The sequence below is a fragment of the Triturus cristatus genome, chromosome 4_2 (assembly GCF_964204655.1).
Source record: "Triturus cristatus chromosome 4_2, aTriCri1.1, whole genome shotgun sequence".
NCBI lineage: Eukaryota > Metazoa > Chordata > Amphibia > Caudata > Salamandridae > Triturus > Triturus cristatus.
This window is the reverse complement of record NC_140586.1, coordinates 891,017,365-891,033,506: the sequence shown is the minus strand read 5'-3', so window position 1 is coordinate 891,033,506 and position 16,142 is coordinate 891,017,365. Positions and strand designations below refer to the sequence as shown.

Below are 16,142 nucleotides of genomic sequence, written 5' to 3'. Positions count from 1 at the left end.
ATATAACTATTATTACATTTAAAAATTATCATTTAAAAAACCTTCGAAATTCACTGAAAAAAACTGAGGTTTCAGACATGTTATAGTTAGGAATTTACAAACAAAACAGTTTGAAGGAAAGGGTCCAAGGGAATGAATTTTAAAGACCACTAAGGATTATATCCCCATACAACTATTATCAAACATAGAAATCCTAGGGTCTACACAGGTACCAGAAGTGCCAGTAAACACACAACACTACCTCCAAGTTATAGCCTGAACCGGTGTGGTAGTGGTCAACCTGTTCAGTGATAATTGATAATCAAAGTACATCGAAGGGCAGATCCCTTTCAGGACGTAATCCCTCACTCACCAATGGTGACATGCTTCATCATAGGGACTCTCCTCCCAAAGGAAAACCCTAGTTCCTTTGGGGGCTACAACCCCCTCACTGAGAGGGAGGAGCTCAGGGATGTTTTATATTTGGTTTTTAAGGATCGACTAGATCCACATATGATGAGCAAGAATGTATGAATGAGGATGCAGCGCAAATAATAAGAAGTTGGTAAACGTGTGAAAAAATGTGATGGTTAAAACTGGCTAGGAGGCATCAAAAACATCTTTTAATCAACAGATGCCTACTGTTGGGGTTAAAAAAGCAGTGCACCAGCGGTATGGATATGAACCGCTATGGTGTGATATTAAGTGGTCAACATGTTTCAGCCCTAAAAGACCCAAACTGGATCAGGCTTTCGTCAGGACCTTACAACAAAGGCTGCTGCTTGTAATAAAGTGAAAAAGAAACTGAAAAGGATATGTGACCAAAGCGATATCAATGGCCGCTATCAACGACTGCTGATACCTGTAATGGAAAGGAAATAACACACATCAGGTATATACCAATATGTATCAGCAATGTAAGTATGCACAGAAAAAGGATCTGCATGATCAATAATTCAAAAGAAGTCAACACCTTACCCGCCAAGGCTGGGTACAGGACCTCGCCTCTACCTGGCAACCGCTCAGGAGGGAAGCAACGTTCTACAAAAAACATATTCGCAATTTGTAGAGTGCGAGTGTGAAAAGATAAAAACTCACAAAAACATGATCGTCTCTTAGTTAAAGTAACGGCTTGTATCGATCCTGGGAGACTAACTGTGTGTATGGAGCTATTAATTTCAATAGAAAGGAGGGGTTCCCATATAGAAGATAAACATATAAGTGTTTTCAATGTTCATCACAATAGATTTGGTCAGAAGAGCTATATGTCATGAGACTGATACTCAAGCAACCCTTCTCCCCCAATCGTGAGTAGAAGGTGCAAAAGCACTGTAACAACTGTGCTAATGATGGTTAAAGACCACTGTGACCACCTAGTATCTAAGCATGGTTCACTAGTCATCGGGAAGTGTAGGGAGGAAAAAATAAAATAAAATAAACTCAACTAGCACTAAACACAATATTCGTCATATTTGTAAAGAAATGCATAATGGAACCATAGTGTTAGTGAAAGGCGGTTAAACGCACTAAATCACTATCTACAAAGATGGCCCAACAACCAACAGCCAACACGATTTCGTGGGACCTAGAACAACCTAGTAACATAGTGAAGAGTCAAGCGGGCATCAATGCACTCACCTATCCGTCGGTACTGCTAGACCTGGAGAGCCTGCTGCCGGAGGTGAGTGCTGCCCGAGAAACACGCTCTTAAATACCCCTCATAATCCTTCCTAAATTGGCATCCGGTGAGGCTCAAGATGCTTAGTAGCGCATGCCCAATAGTGCCGATGTTAGTGCGCATGTGCGGGGCATGAACACTACATTCAGCGCATGCGCCACACTAGCACCCACGCATTACGCCGGATAGGAGGTACTGCGCATGTGCGCACGGATGATGCGCAATAAAAATGAAGGGCGCGTATTATTCAAGCCCGGCAGAGTGGCACTAACTCTATACCTCTGTGCAAAAGAGCCTTGCCCTATAACTGAAGGGCCTCATGTGGAAATAAATGGTCCTAAAAAGGGCTAAAGTAAACAAACAGGCTAATCGTATGAAGAGTAGTATAGGAACACAAATAGAAGGTTTCGTGTATTATGTATACCATACTCAAAACAAGATAAACTTATATTGGGAGTCACACTGTCTGCAGGGTTGCATCAGGACATGGTTCTGTAAAGAGTTATGGTTCTATAAAGAGACCACGGGAATATCATCGTTAAGACCAGACTGATGGGTGTCTAGTCTGTAAACCCAACGCTGTTCTTTCTTGAACAGAAAGGTAGAAACATCTGTCAAATGTGCAGGAATGAAAGGATGTTCTAGCACTGTCCATTTGAGGTCTTGGGGAGTATGGCGTGCAGTCACAAAATGTTGCGTTAGTTTAGTAGAAGTTTTCTTGCAACGAACAGTACTCTTGTGTTCTAAAATGCGTGTTTTTACTCTCCGTGTTGTCATTCCAACGTACCGGAGTGGACAGGGGCAAGTGATAAGGTAGATTAAATTGCTACTGTTACAGTTTGTGTGATTAGTCAGGATCCACGGTCTCGATGTGCCAATGTCAATCTCAGTGGTGTGTGCAGTGTGTGCACATGCAGCACAGCTACCGCAGGGAAAATGACCACGTACAGCCGGTAGACCCCACAATGTATCTTGGTGGTTCGTGGTGGTCTCAAATGGGGGAGTGTGAATGAGTCTATCCCTGATGTTGGTACTGCGTTTGAAAGCAAACAGAGGACGTGGTAGAGGTGTTGTTCCAATGTTTAATATCTTCCAATTCGTCAAAATGCATTTCTTAATCTGATTGGAGAAACTGCAAAAGGTGTTGACACAGGTCAGCCTATTCACCGCCTCTTTGGGGCTTTTAGGTTTAAGCAACGCAGCCCTATTGTTGTTCGCCGCACGTTTTAAAGATTTTTTCATCAATTTCTTGGGATAGTGTCTGGTTACAAGCTGATTCATTAGTGCTTTGGCGTGTTCATGATATTTATCCATCATTGAACAGTTCCTCCTGAGGTGTAAAAATTGCCCGAAGGGCAAATTTTGACGCAAAGATTAAGGATGGAAACTGTCAAACAACAAAAGTGAGTTTTTCGCCATGGGTTTCTTGTAGAGTTCGGTACTGAAGCCTCCCTCAGCCGGAAAAATCAAGACATCAAGGAAAGGCAAACCTACTTTACTGAACTCACACGTGAACCTAAGATAGGCATTACGGGTGTTCAACCAGCCCTGGAAGTCGTTGATGGAAGACATCGACCCTGTCCATATGACAAAGACGTCATCAATATAGCGTCTCCAACATCGTATGTGGTGTCTGTATGGATTAAGAGTGCCCAGAATGTGTTCTTGTTCAAAGCTATGCACATAGAGGTTCTCTAAACTTGGAGCGAACACACTGCCCATAGAAGTGCCGGACACTTGTAAGAACAGCTGTTCCTCAAACTTAAAAAAATTCTCTTTCATAGCAATTCGAGCACAATTCATAATGAAAGATACTGGAGTGATAGAATCAGAGCTTCAATCTTGGATAGGGTCTCATCCTGAGGAATGCAAGTATACAGCGATTCCACATCAAAAGATGTGGAATCGCTGTATACTTGCATTCCTCAGGATGAGACCCTATCCAAGATTGAAGCTTTGCTTTTAGAGAAAGTTCCTGATTCTATCAGTTGATTCTATAAAGTAAAAAAAAAAAAAAGAGAAACCAAGTGGTGTCCTTGAAGCGACGTTGCGCTCAGTTCTAAACGTAACCATTTGCAATGTAATAGTCTCGCATGTACGCGAGTTTCAGCTATTGACATTGTAAATGACAATGCCTTTTATTTATGTATTAAAAAACAAAAATGATAGACATTGTCATTTACAATGCCAATAGCTTAAACTTCCGTAAATGCGAGACCTATTGCATTGCAAATGCTTGTCTGTTTACCTCCCTGTGAATTCTGCTCCTTGGCCTGCACACAAATGTCAGCTCCGTGGAGCACAGCTTCACAGATGTGTTTCACCATTTGTAGCAGCAGAGTACAACCCAGTCCAACAAGGAGTCCATTGTGTGTCTCCTGTACCTCTTTCCACTTATACTTCTAGCAGGATTTCATGGCAGACTTTTCTCGTGGAGCCATGCCGATTTTGTTGCACTTTAAAAAAAAAAAGGGGGGGGGGTTAGTGTGTGTTCTGTTTGACTTCTGGTTAATAATCCCATATAGTTTAGACACGAGAGAGAGAGAGAGAGAGAGAGAGAGAGAGTGTGTGTGTGTGTGTGACAGCATTAAACGTGTTCGCCAATTCGCAGGCGCAGTACCATCTACTGTCACTGGAGGGCAGACTGCCTGACAACAACCAGCTATTTTTTAGGGGGTAATTTGCATACCCAGAAGCCACCACAGAGCCACGATCACTTTCGTTTCATTGCAATGAGTAAAAACAGCCTTTTTAAGCATTAAGAATCAGAAATATGTTTATGTGTATACATGTTTTGGTAATATTGCATTACATTTATTCATGTCATTAATTTGTTTAGTCGCCGTTACTTTCATGTAATATGAAGAACCAGAAAGCTATTGAAACGAAACGCTCCACAGAGCAAGTCGTGGATCATTGCACTTTGTGTAGTTATGATAAGCGACTGTTAATACAATTGTTGGAGGATCTGCTTGAGATCCACTTGATAGTAAAGTAACACAGAAGAATTAGAAAGCTCAGCGGTCACGTGGTGTACCGATCAATTGTAGTTCACTTGGTGGTCCCTAGAGGGATGACGCTCTGCTTGGATGTAATGGCGATATCATTGCTCACCCTAAACGTCAGAAGCATGAAGGATCAGGTCAGGCGGGTCGGCACGTTGCGCTTCCTGGCCACCCAGAACCGAGATATCTGCTTTCTGCAGGAAAGCGGGATTCCGTACGCCAAGTCGTACAGCCAGCTTGAACGGCAGTGGACGCACGGGCCATCTTTCTGGTCTGGAGGAAACGATTGCAAATCGTCTGGAGTGGCCATTCTGATCAAGGGAAGGCATTTCACCGTGGACAAAGTCACCGAGCAGGTCAACGGCAGAGTGCTGGCCGTGGACGGCTCGTGGGCTGGTGAGCCCGTTAGGCTCATCAATGTCTATGCCCCCCCAGAGAAGAATGAGCGACTTGAGACGTTCAGGGTGCTCAGGATGCAACTCGTGACCTCCAGAACCATTCTGATGGGTGGTGATTTCAACTGCATAGTAGAGCTGGATGGACGCAGTGGGTCTGGCTCTGCAGGGATGGATGTGACGTCCAGGCTGTTGGTGGAGATGATAGGCGAGGCGTCCCTCCATGATGCCATCGGGTGCATGGGACCGAACGCCAGGAACTTTTCCTGGAGTAGGCCGGACGGATCCGTGCGTTCACGGATCGACTTCCTATTCACCTCCCCAACAGTAAAGCCTGGGCGAAGCTCCATGGTCGCCGTCCACTTCTCTGACCACAGAGCAGTCAGTTTCGAGGGGGAACTTACAGGGAAGTTCCCCGCCGGACCAGGATCGTGGAAACTGAACTGCTCTTTGCTGGAAAACGAGGAGTTAGTGGCGAACCTCAGAACCGCGTACATAGAGTGGAGGGACATGAAGGACCTCTTTCACTCCGCCAGCGAGTGGTGGGAATGGGTGAAGGACAGGTTCCGAAGCTTCTTCCAGGATGCAAGCAGAGCTGCTGCACGGGAAAAGAAGAGGACGTTCAGGACACTGCAGAGCAAACTGCAGCAACTGTACGAACTCGAGCTGGAGGGATGGGACATGGGTGACGACTTGGAGGAAACCCAAAAGGAGCTCGCAGAGCACTTTAGGGAGGAATCATCTTCCGGACCAGAACCGAGAACCTAGAGAGGGACGAGAAATGCAACTCGTTCTTCTTCAAGAAACTTCACTCGACCCACACACCGCTGGTTGAGCTTCGGGACTCGGAGGGCAACCTCCAAGGGGAGAAGGAGGAAGTCATGAAAGTCGTAACTGACTTTTACGGCGAACTCTACTCACCAAAGTTGTCAGAGAGAGAACAGGCGAACAGTTTCCTAGGGAGCATCTCGAAGACACTGGGTCCAGAAGAGAGAGAGGGCCTGAACGCGCCCTTCACCCTGGAAGAGCTGCCATTGGCCGCCACGACCTCCAAGAAAGGCAAGACACCCGGGAATGACGGCCTCCCAGTGGAACTTTATGTCGAACTGTGGGACCTGCCCGGGCCGGACTTGCTGGACCTATACGAGGAAGTGGTGGTCAAGGGTAGTTTGCCGCAATCCCTGCGTGAGGGTATGATAACACTCTTGTACAAACAGAAGGGAGGGACGGGAAGACCTCAAGAACTGGAGGCCCATCTCTCTCCTCAATGTGGACTACAAGATTCTCGCAAAAGTGATGGCCAACCGCCTAAAGAAAGTGATAGAGAAGATAGTCCACCCTGACCAGTCCTGTGGGATACCGGGACAGCAGATCGCGGACAGTCTGGCCCTGGTCCGGGACACGATCGAGTACGTCAAGGGCCGCAAGGTCCCAACGGCCTTGGTCAGCCTGGACCAGGAAAAGGCGTTCAACCGCGTCTCCCATGAGTTCATGGACCGGACACTCAGAGCGCTGGGACTGGGCGACTTCTTCTGTGACGTGGTGAAAACAATGTATAGGGACATCTCCAGCACGGCATTGGTAAATGGCTGGAGAACCGACCCGTTCCCCGTTCTGTCAGGGGTAAGACAGGGCTGCCCGCTCTCCCCCCTTCTGTTCATCTGCGTGATCGAACTCCTCACCGAACGCATCCGGCAAAACAGGGACATCAGAGGAGTGAGGATACCAGGGAGCGGAGGACAAGGAGAAGTAAAGTGCTCCCTCTACATGGACGACGTCTCCGTATTCTGCGCAGATGGACCGTCTGTATAGGAGCTAGAGAGGACTTGTATCGAGTTTGGAAAAGCGTCTGGAGCAAAGATCAACAGCGCCAAGTCAGAAACCCTGCTCCTCGGACACTGGACCCCCACCAGAGACCCACTGCCATTCCCCATCAAGCAGGACTTCCTGAAGATCCTTGGAGTCTGGTTCGGCGGAGACGGGGCAGCGGAGAAGACCTGGGAAGAACGACTAGCAAAGACAAGGCAGAAGCTGGGACTCTGGAGCCTCCGGAAGCTGACGATCGAAGGGAAGTCTTTGGTCCTGCGGAACGAGACCCTGCCAGTACTCCAGTACGTCGCTCAAGTATGGCCAGTGCAGACCAGAACAGCTAAGGCCATCATGAGAACGATCTTCTACTTCATCTGGAGCTCGAAGATGGACAGAGTGAAGAGAGCGGTGATGTTCAAGACCCACGACAAGGGAGGCAAAGGAGTGCCAGACATCGCCACCATTCTGAGAGGGACCTTCGTGTGCCACTGCGTGAGGAACACCCTGAGGTCCAAAGATGAGAGTCACGCCGGCTTTCTGATGGCACGCTTCTTCCTACTGCCAACATGGAGGCGCCTTGGATGGGCAGAGTGGGTGAGTGCCGTCCCATACAACTGGGAGACCCCGTGGTTCTACAAGGAAGTGAAGAAGTTTGTGCGAGAGCATGACTGCGTGGCAGTTCGCCCCGTCATGTGGACTCCAAAACTTCTCCAACGCCTGATACGCGCAAGAGAGATCAGTGAACCAATCGGCGCCCTCCCCTCAGCCACAGCAGACCACGTATGGGGAAACGTCGCATCCAAGCGCCTGACGAACCAACACAAGGACATCGCCTGGATGGCCATCCAAGGTGGACTTCCCGTGAGAGCCTTCATGCACGCAAGGGGGCTCAACCGATACAAGTCCTGCCCGAGAGGATGCACCGTGGACGAGACGACATATCATCTCTTCTGGGAGTGCACGTACGCGCAGGACCTGCTGAAGGCCCTAGGCACGGAGCTTAGGGCCTGGATACCTACGACCTGCATCACCGCTGACTCTGTGATGTATGGACTGTTCCCAGGGACACATGCACTAGGGGACCTCCAGGGTTGCTGGAGGCTCCTGTGCTGCTTTAAAGATGTTCTCTTGTTTTCCAGAAACCGCCTGGTAGTAGGGAAAAAGGAAACATCGACCCTGGCATGCCGTAAGATGATCCACAGCCTCCTGCGAGACTACGCAGCACTGGACAGATCAGATGGAGACAGCGACGACGAAACCTGAGGACCCAAAGGGGTCCCTTTGTACCCTTACACGGGGAGGGGCCCTGGAAGGCTCAGGCAACGACGGCGAAGACAGCGGACCCAAAAGAGCCCCCAAACCCTTAAAAGAGGGAGGGGCCCTGGAGGGGCCACTAAACTGTTTTTCTTTTTTTCTTCCCTTCAATCCAGGAACCAGTCTGGCAACAGGAGAGAGGAGAGGAAAGATGAAGACAGGTGGAGTAAATGTAAAAATTTACTGTATGTATTTGACTAACGTGACCTTTTCCCTTCACAGGTTAAAGGTCAACGGGATAGCTTGCGCACTTGTTGCCAAGTTTGTTACCAACGACTGACGAGCAACAAGGGTGTTGTGGAAGGTGACGATTGATGTATCTGAACCAGAAATGACACCCTGACAAAGAAAAAAAAAAAAAAAAAGCGACTCTGTTAATACAATTGTTGGAGGATCTGCTTGAGATCCACTTGATAGTAGAGTAATACAGAAGAATTAGAAAGCTCAGCGGTCACGTGGCGTTGGAATCTTAACTAGAACATGCATTTGCTTTACAACAGCTTGTTGAAGTATTTGTACCGATCAATTGTAGTTCACTTGGTGGTCGCTAGAGGGAGGACGCTCTGCTTGGATGTAATCATTGCACGTTGTGTGGCAATGAAACACGCCAGCACGATGACGGAAACGTCATACGTTTTTAGTGGCTGGACGGCTGGACTGCGGGGCGGCTCAGCCATACCGACTCACGGCCAGGCTGACGACCTCAGCCGAAGGGCGGGCCCGAACGGCATGGCTGGAAGCCGAAGTCGTCCGTCCCCCTGTCTGGCAAACCCCTCCTAGGTCTGACCGGCTCATGGCTGACTGGCTAATGGCTGACTGCGGGCTGGTCCCCCGCAGTTCGGCTGGGCTGGTTGGCTGCTGGAGTGAGGGCGGAGCTGGACAGCCCGGGGAGGCTGAAAAGATAAGCCGTGCCTAGTACCCCCTGGGCTAGTAGGCCGAGTGAGTTGGCCGGGACGGGAGGCTAGGCTGGCTGGTGTGGCAGGCTGGGTCGACCGGCTGACTGAGGGCTTGATGGGTAGATCCAGAAAAATAAATAATAATCAACTCATGTTATTGTAATTTTTGGAGGATCTGATTGAGATCCACTTGATAGTAAAGTAAGACAGAAGAGCTAGCAAGCTCTGCGTTCATGTGGCGTTGCTATCTCTAGTATATTTGAACATGCATTTGCAATGCAATAGAGCTCGCATTTATGCGAGTTTGAGCTACTGCTATTGTAAAAGGCAATGCCTTTTTTATGTTTTTGTTTTTAAATCATAAATAAGGCTCGCGCTGACGTCATTGGAGGTTTCCCCTTTGTTCTCCGTCGCGCAGGAAGCCATTTGCTTCCTGCGCGTCGGAGAGGAAAGGTGAGTTTTGGGGCTGGGGAGGGGGGGATTTCGTGATCGGTGGGTTAGTTAGGGTGGGGGGAGGACAAAGGTATTCAGATAAGGCTGGGCTTGCTGTAGTTATTTCGTTTAGTTGCTTCCCTGTGAAATGGATCCGAAAAATGCAAAACGCTCTTCCGAGATCGGAGAGGAAAGGTGAGTTTTGGGGCTTGGGAGGGGGGGATTTCGTGATCGGTGGGTTAGTTAGGGTGGGGGGAGGACAAAGGTATTCAGATAAGGCTGGGCTTGCTGTAGTTATTTCGTTTTGTTGCTTCCCTGTGAAATGGATCCAAAAAATGCAAAACGCTCTTCCGAGAAATGCCCTGCTTCTGAAATGTTCTATTCCAAAGTGCAGCAGGAGAGAAATAGAAGGTTTTAAATGCGAAAAATACATACATAACTAAATAAAGCAAGACAGAGGGGTTGCAAAGTGGCCAGATTGGTTTTATTTACATCCAAATACACCAGCATCACAGAGTTTGCCAGTGAAGCGCTACTTTCGTTTTCTCGTCTTTCTTTGAACAGCAGTGTTGTCCCCAGGTGGGAAAGTTTACCATTCCTGGAGGTACTGCAATACCTGGTTGATCGGTGGATTGAAAAACACAATGTGTACCATGGCTCTGTGTTTATGGATGTGGTCTTTTTATACCATACTGCTTACGTTTTGTAAGGATATAGGCAATGGACAGTGAAACGGTTCCCTTCTGGGCCCTCTAGTCATGTCCATAACTTTTCAGGTGAAACCACTCGCTGATTTCTGAATAGTGAGTGAGAAATCGGGTAACCATGTTATTTCTGCTTACATTTCACATGCTTTGCATTCCCTATGAGTGGTTGCTTTTATTTATTTTTTAGGCAGCATATTACTCCTATCAAGTGCATAATTTGAATTGAGCCACATCCAAGTGTTTATAGCGGGCACAATTAGGTTATAGCTGAAGGCAGTGTGAGTTTCTCTCAGTGGGCAAGTATGGTGTTCAGTGGGGATGTGGCACTATGGCCAGAGCTGTCGAATTTGGAACTGCGGAACCGGGTTCAGCCTTCATGACCAGTCCACCACACCACTGTACTGAGGGAGCACATTCCCATGCTAGACCGTAGAAGGCCCCACTAGACCTTAGAAGGCTTGATGTCTTAGCACAAGCAGGTGTACCCTAGTGGTGTCAATTGTGGGTTATCCTTGAAGGCCTGTCAACCACAATCCATACTGAAGTTCATCTCCAGTCTTGCGGGCAGGCCTACGAAGCAGCACACCCTAGAGCAACAGTGATCCAGTCGCTGTGACTCTGTCACTGAGGTCATATGAACCTTGAGCAGGTTAGGGCGATGCGAACGGTGTGACCTCACTGGGTACCTATTTCTTGTGGGTGTGTAGTGTTTGCAAGTATATTATGGTTTGAAAAAAACTTGCTGCCTCCTTCCTGGCCTCCAGCAATTTTCAGAAACAATTAAAATGTCATGATAACTTTGGTGATTAATGTTCTTCCTAGAGAGAGATGGAGTTTTGTGTAGTGGAAGGGTTGACTCCTGGAAAGATAGCACAGAGGGTTAATGTGCCTGCTGCAAAGAACATGTACCATGCAGATCCCAAAGTGCACTGCTTTAATGGGGGGACTGAAGAACCGGGCTGAGTTAAGCCTGGTGGCGCAGGGTACGCCTGAAATCTTCTGAGTTCGCCTTCCAAATGTACAGAGACACGGAACACTCTGTTGGCATAGGAACTTCAATTTATTAGCTGCAGCTAGGTACAGTTGTCCTAGAAGTACATCAGTGGTAGGTTCTCAGGAGACTGCCACTTCAATCCGTGGCTCACAGTCTTTTGTAGCGCTTGAATCCCCTAAAGCAACAACCCCTTCAATGTGCAATAAAACGAACAAATCATCCACTAGAAAACATTCTTTGTACAAGATACAGGATAATGGGTAATAGAAATTCCTTCCCTAGGGTCGTGTTCTCTAGCTGACCCTATAGGTCAGGTGGCATGGGCATTCCTTAGTTAAATTAATTTACAACAGGACATGTTTGTGTGTTGCAGATGGTGATTCATAAAACAATTGAGAGGCAGAGAAGGATCACCAAAGGCCAATAGATGGTTATCTCTGGGATTAGTTGCTTCGAGCCGGGTCTCAGAATGTACTTTGCTCAGAGAGACAGGAAAAGGTCGTGTAACATGTACAGAGTATGAAAGAAACGCTACGAAGGTTGTCGGTGCCTGAGTGAGGGCAACAGCGTAATGGTGTCAATGCGCAAGATGGGGCAATATTAAATTTCCTCAGACCCTCCTTTTGCCATTACTCAGGCAAAAAACCGAGAGGCTGTTGTTAATCAGAATCGGCCTCAATAGCCATGAAATCTACAAGCTGTTGTTGCAGCATTATCTTCGTTTTCTCTGCTTTCTGGGATACCGAATTTGGAACACACAGGGTGGTGCAGAGCCCGCATATAGCGGGACCACATTGTAGACAAAGGCAACATGAGAAGAGAATAGCCAAAGTCGCTCCGACAAAGGTAAGAATCTTCAATCCCCATATAGACAGTAGTCCCCCAAACCATCCCATCAGAGACCAATTCCCTTCATCCTGGTGAACAGACTCAGCGATCTTATGTAGTTTAGAGATGGCTTGGTATACTGTAGGGGCGTTGTCTGGAATAAAAATGCAACAGCTAGATCCGATCAATCTGCATACGTCCCCATGGTCAGCAAGGATAATATCTAATACCATCCTGTTCTGAAGCATGACAAGGCGGTCAGCAACGAGTTCTGCAGTGAGGTTACTCAAAGCTCCAGCTGTTTCATTGACAGTGGCTTCTACAACTCGAATTAGTTGTCTTATGTCTCTACTGTTGGCTATTGGGCCCCAGAATAGAAGGAGTCCTTTTAAGACATCCCCGACTCCTTGTCCTGACGTATCCTGGTCAGACACCACCCTTCTTTTCTGTAAATGATGCTTGGCATATGCTATATATGTAGGGGGCAACAACCAAGCGATATAACAAGTGCCTCTCCAATTGCCAGGTAGAGAAGTGTAAGCCTTATTTCCACACACGAAGTATGTATTACGTGAGGGAACCATGCGAGGCCAATCTGTCCCATTCAAGGTCACAATATGTTGGCAATTGCTTGTACCTTTATATTCTAACCCTCCTTTCCTAATACAGAATGGTGCTTGTCCAGGTACCACTAGAAAAGTTTGTTCTTTTCGAGAGGTTTTATTAGAGGGTAGGAAATACAAATCCGTAGATCTGGTTTGGCGATCAACATATTCTGACTTCTCACTATTCGTCCCATATATCCTTTTTCTGTCCTGCTAACATAAATGGTATAGATGTACTCCCAAGCTCCTTACTTCTCGGGTATCGCCATCTCCAGAAAATACCCAACTGGCACTCAACTCCCACCATGCACTACAAGAGCCATTAAATGTAAAAGGAAGGGTAATGTATGGTATTCCAGTATTCACCGAACTTGGCAGAAGACCACAAACCCAACAGTTCGTCGCATTAGTAGCCAATTGATGTTGGTGTAGTATGGAAACAAATGTGTTGTTACTTGTTACGGAATTCACTCCTTCTTGACTCAACATGAGGTGGTAGAGCGACATGTGTATGCATTTCAACGGTAACTTTGGGAATAGGCTGCGTAAAAATTACATGTAGTCCCCATCCTATGCAAGACAATATAATACACATTAAAATCAATATTATTAAAGCCACTACAAAACGATTATGCAATAATTTACAATGCTTCGTGCTCATTGTTTGTATCTTGTCCATTCCCTTTTGAACAGTCATTTCCAGCTCTAAATATTGCCCGTGATGGGAGGTTGCTTCACTCAGCTGTGATTGTCTGTAGTTCTTTTATTTTCCTACAAGTCCCACAGGCCTAGAGCCACACCTTGGGTCACAATTCTGAGACTACGATCACAGCCCTGCAACATGTGGAAATCGGGATAAAGACAAAGTCAACGAGGCACTATTGAGGTATTTTTGTTTAGTCTGGGCCTCAAATCGTACCTCTGGGAACCAGGTACAGTCTGTTCTTGGAAAAGGAGATGTGGTTTAGTAGTGTCCAATTTCACTGCCGGTGGTATAGCTGTTTGGAGGACCATGTCGTCGTCCTTTTCTGCTCTGGCAAAGTCTAGGCGTGCATCGCTAAATAGTCCAAATCTTGGTATTCTTTCGCTTTCAGAACCGCTAATTCGTTTATGAACCCACTCATCATAAGGCAATGGTAGGGGCACTTTCTTGCAATGTACCCCATGTACCCAGTTCTTTTTTGCCGACCACCTTCACTGCAGTACGCGTCATTAGAAGTACTTGACGAGGTTCTCTCCAGCGAGGTTCCAAGTTCCTCGACCTCTGGAAGTTTTTAACGCAGACCCAGTCTCCTGGCCGTATGGTGTGACCAGGATCCGTTGAAGCCTGAGGCAAAGTATCTTGTACCTGTTGGTGAAGGACACGTAACTTAGTGGTGAGATCATGCAAATAGTCAATCAACAATGGGTGTTCTAACTCTGAGTATTTCTTTGGCCTTGGGACTCCCCAAACATTTGCAGGGCGTCCAAAGACAACCTCATAAGGACTAAGCCCCATACGGGAATGGGTGGTTGTTCTGGTGGATAAGAGAGCCAAGGGCAAGGCATCAGGCCAGGCAAGACCCGTGCTGGCTTGTATTTTCGCAAGTTTAAGCTTAAGGGTGCCATTATAGCATTCCACCAAACCTGCTGACTGAGGATGGTTTGCTGTGTGGAACTTTTGTTTAATGCCAAGGCCTGTACATACTTTCTGCATGATCTGACCCACAAATTCACTTCCGTTGTCACTCCAAATAATTCAGGGTAACCCAAATCTCGGCAGAAACTCCTTCAAAAGGACTTTTGCCGTGGATAGAGCAGTATTATCTTTCAAGGGATAGGCCTCTATCCATCGGGAGAAGGCACATACCACAACAAGAACATACTTCAGATTGTTACATCGTTCCATGTGAATGTAATCTATTTCCAAAAACTCAAAAGGGTAAGCTGGGGGAGCAAAGTGGCCTGCCGGTGTTGGTGTTCCCTTCCCCGGGTTATGCATCAAGCATACAATACAATGCTTAACCAGATTGTCTGCACATTTAGGGATCCTCACATTCTGCCATACCGGAGCCAGAAGTTTGCATATACCTTTAGCGCTAATGTGGGCTGGACCATGTGCCATGGTAACTACTGGGAGTACATAAGCATCTGGTAACAACCAGCGTTGATGTTCTGACAAGTCTGTCCACTACCCTGTCACATCCAATCTTCCTATACTTTCTTTCCACGTACTCAATTCTTTCTCTGTGGCCTCTGCCTGGATCATTTTCACACTATCCACAGTATTCTCACACATCCCTCCTTGTACAACCCATCTAGCAGAGCCCGCAACATACATGCGGCTTGTAGTGTCTCTAGCTGTCTCTTTCGCTATCTGGTCTGCGAAAGCATTTCCTTGACCTACATCATCAGTGATCTTCTTATGTGCACTACACTTCACAATCGCTATCTGAGTGGGAAAGGTGAGTGATTCAAGAAGGTCATTTACCAATTGGCCATGCTGTATCTTAGCGCCATGGGATGTGAGAAACCCCCTTTCCTTCCACAGGCGGCCAAAACTATGGGACACTCCAAACGCATACTGACTATCAGTATACACATTCACCCTTTTTCCTTCAGCCAACACACAAGCTCTAGTCAGTGCTATCAATTCAGCTGCCTGGGCTGAGTTATGTATAATACGCGCTGTTTCCACAACAGTGTATAAGGTAGTGACTGCATAGGCTGAGGTCGTTTCACCATTGGGAAGCTTAAAACAAGAACCGTCCTCCCATAGGATCCCATCCGGGTCCGGGAGTGAAGTGTCCTTTAACTCAACTCTGCCTCTTGTCTCTTCCTCCGTGCGGAGGAAACAATCGTGCTGCTCCTGAGTGCCATTTTCTACTGGAATTGGGAGTAATGTTTCCGGGTTCAGGGCATTACATTGCTTAATGTGTATGTGGCTAGTCAAGAGCGTCAATTCGTACCCCGAAAGGCGTGCACACGTGAGGTGTTGAGTCTTTGTTCTATTTAGGAGGGTGTCTACTGCATGCAGCACCATGACAATAAGGGTATTATCTAATACCAATCCAGCAGACTGGCGAATGGAAACTGCCGCTGCTGCTGTAGCCCTCAAACAGCTAGGTAATGCCTTGGCCACTGGATCTAACGTGGCCGAAAAATAGGCACAGGGACGTTGCTTGTCCCCAAATCGTTGCGTTAAAACTAAACTGATAATGCGCAACCTTCTTTCTCATGAACATAGAGTGTGAAAGGCTTACTGTAATCAGGAGTACCTAACACAGGGGCAGAACACAAGGCAGTGCGTAAATCAGTGAAACTTTTCTGACATTCCGCAGTCCATGGAAGCGGGTCTGGTGTATCTTTAAGAGTGAGTACCAACAAGGGTTTCGCCAGAAGGGAAAAATTGGGGATCCATTGTCTACAATAAGAGGTAATACCTAAAAAGGCACGCACCTCTCTTTGCGTACATGGAATAGGCATTTGGGCAATTGCTTGGATACGTTCTGGGGTCAATC

At 47.0% G+C, this 16,142-nt stretch overlaps 1 long non-coding RNA gene and 1 pseudogene across 1 annotated transcript in view; both read left to right on the top strand.

Annotated features, from left to right (window-relative positions):
• LOC146835361 (uncharacterized) overlaps window positions 1-16,142 on the top strand; it is a 189,390-nt gene that overhangs the window by 156,398 nt on the left and 16,850 nt on the right. The window lies entirely within an intron of this gene.
• On the top strand, window positions 5,259-8,129 carry LOC146835362 (uncharacterized; annotated as a pseudogene).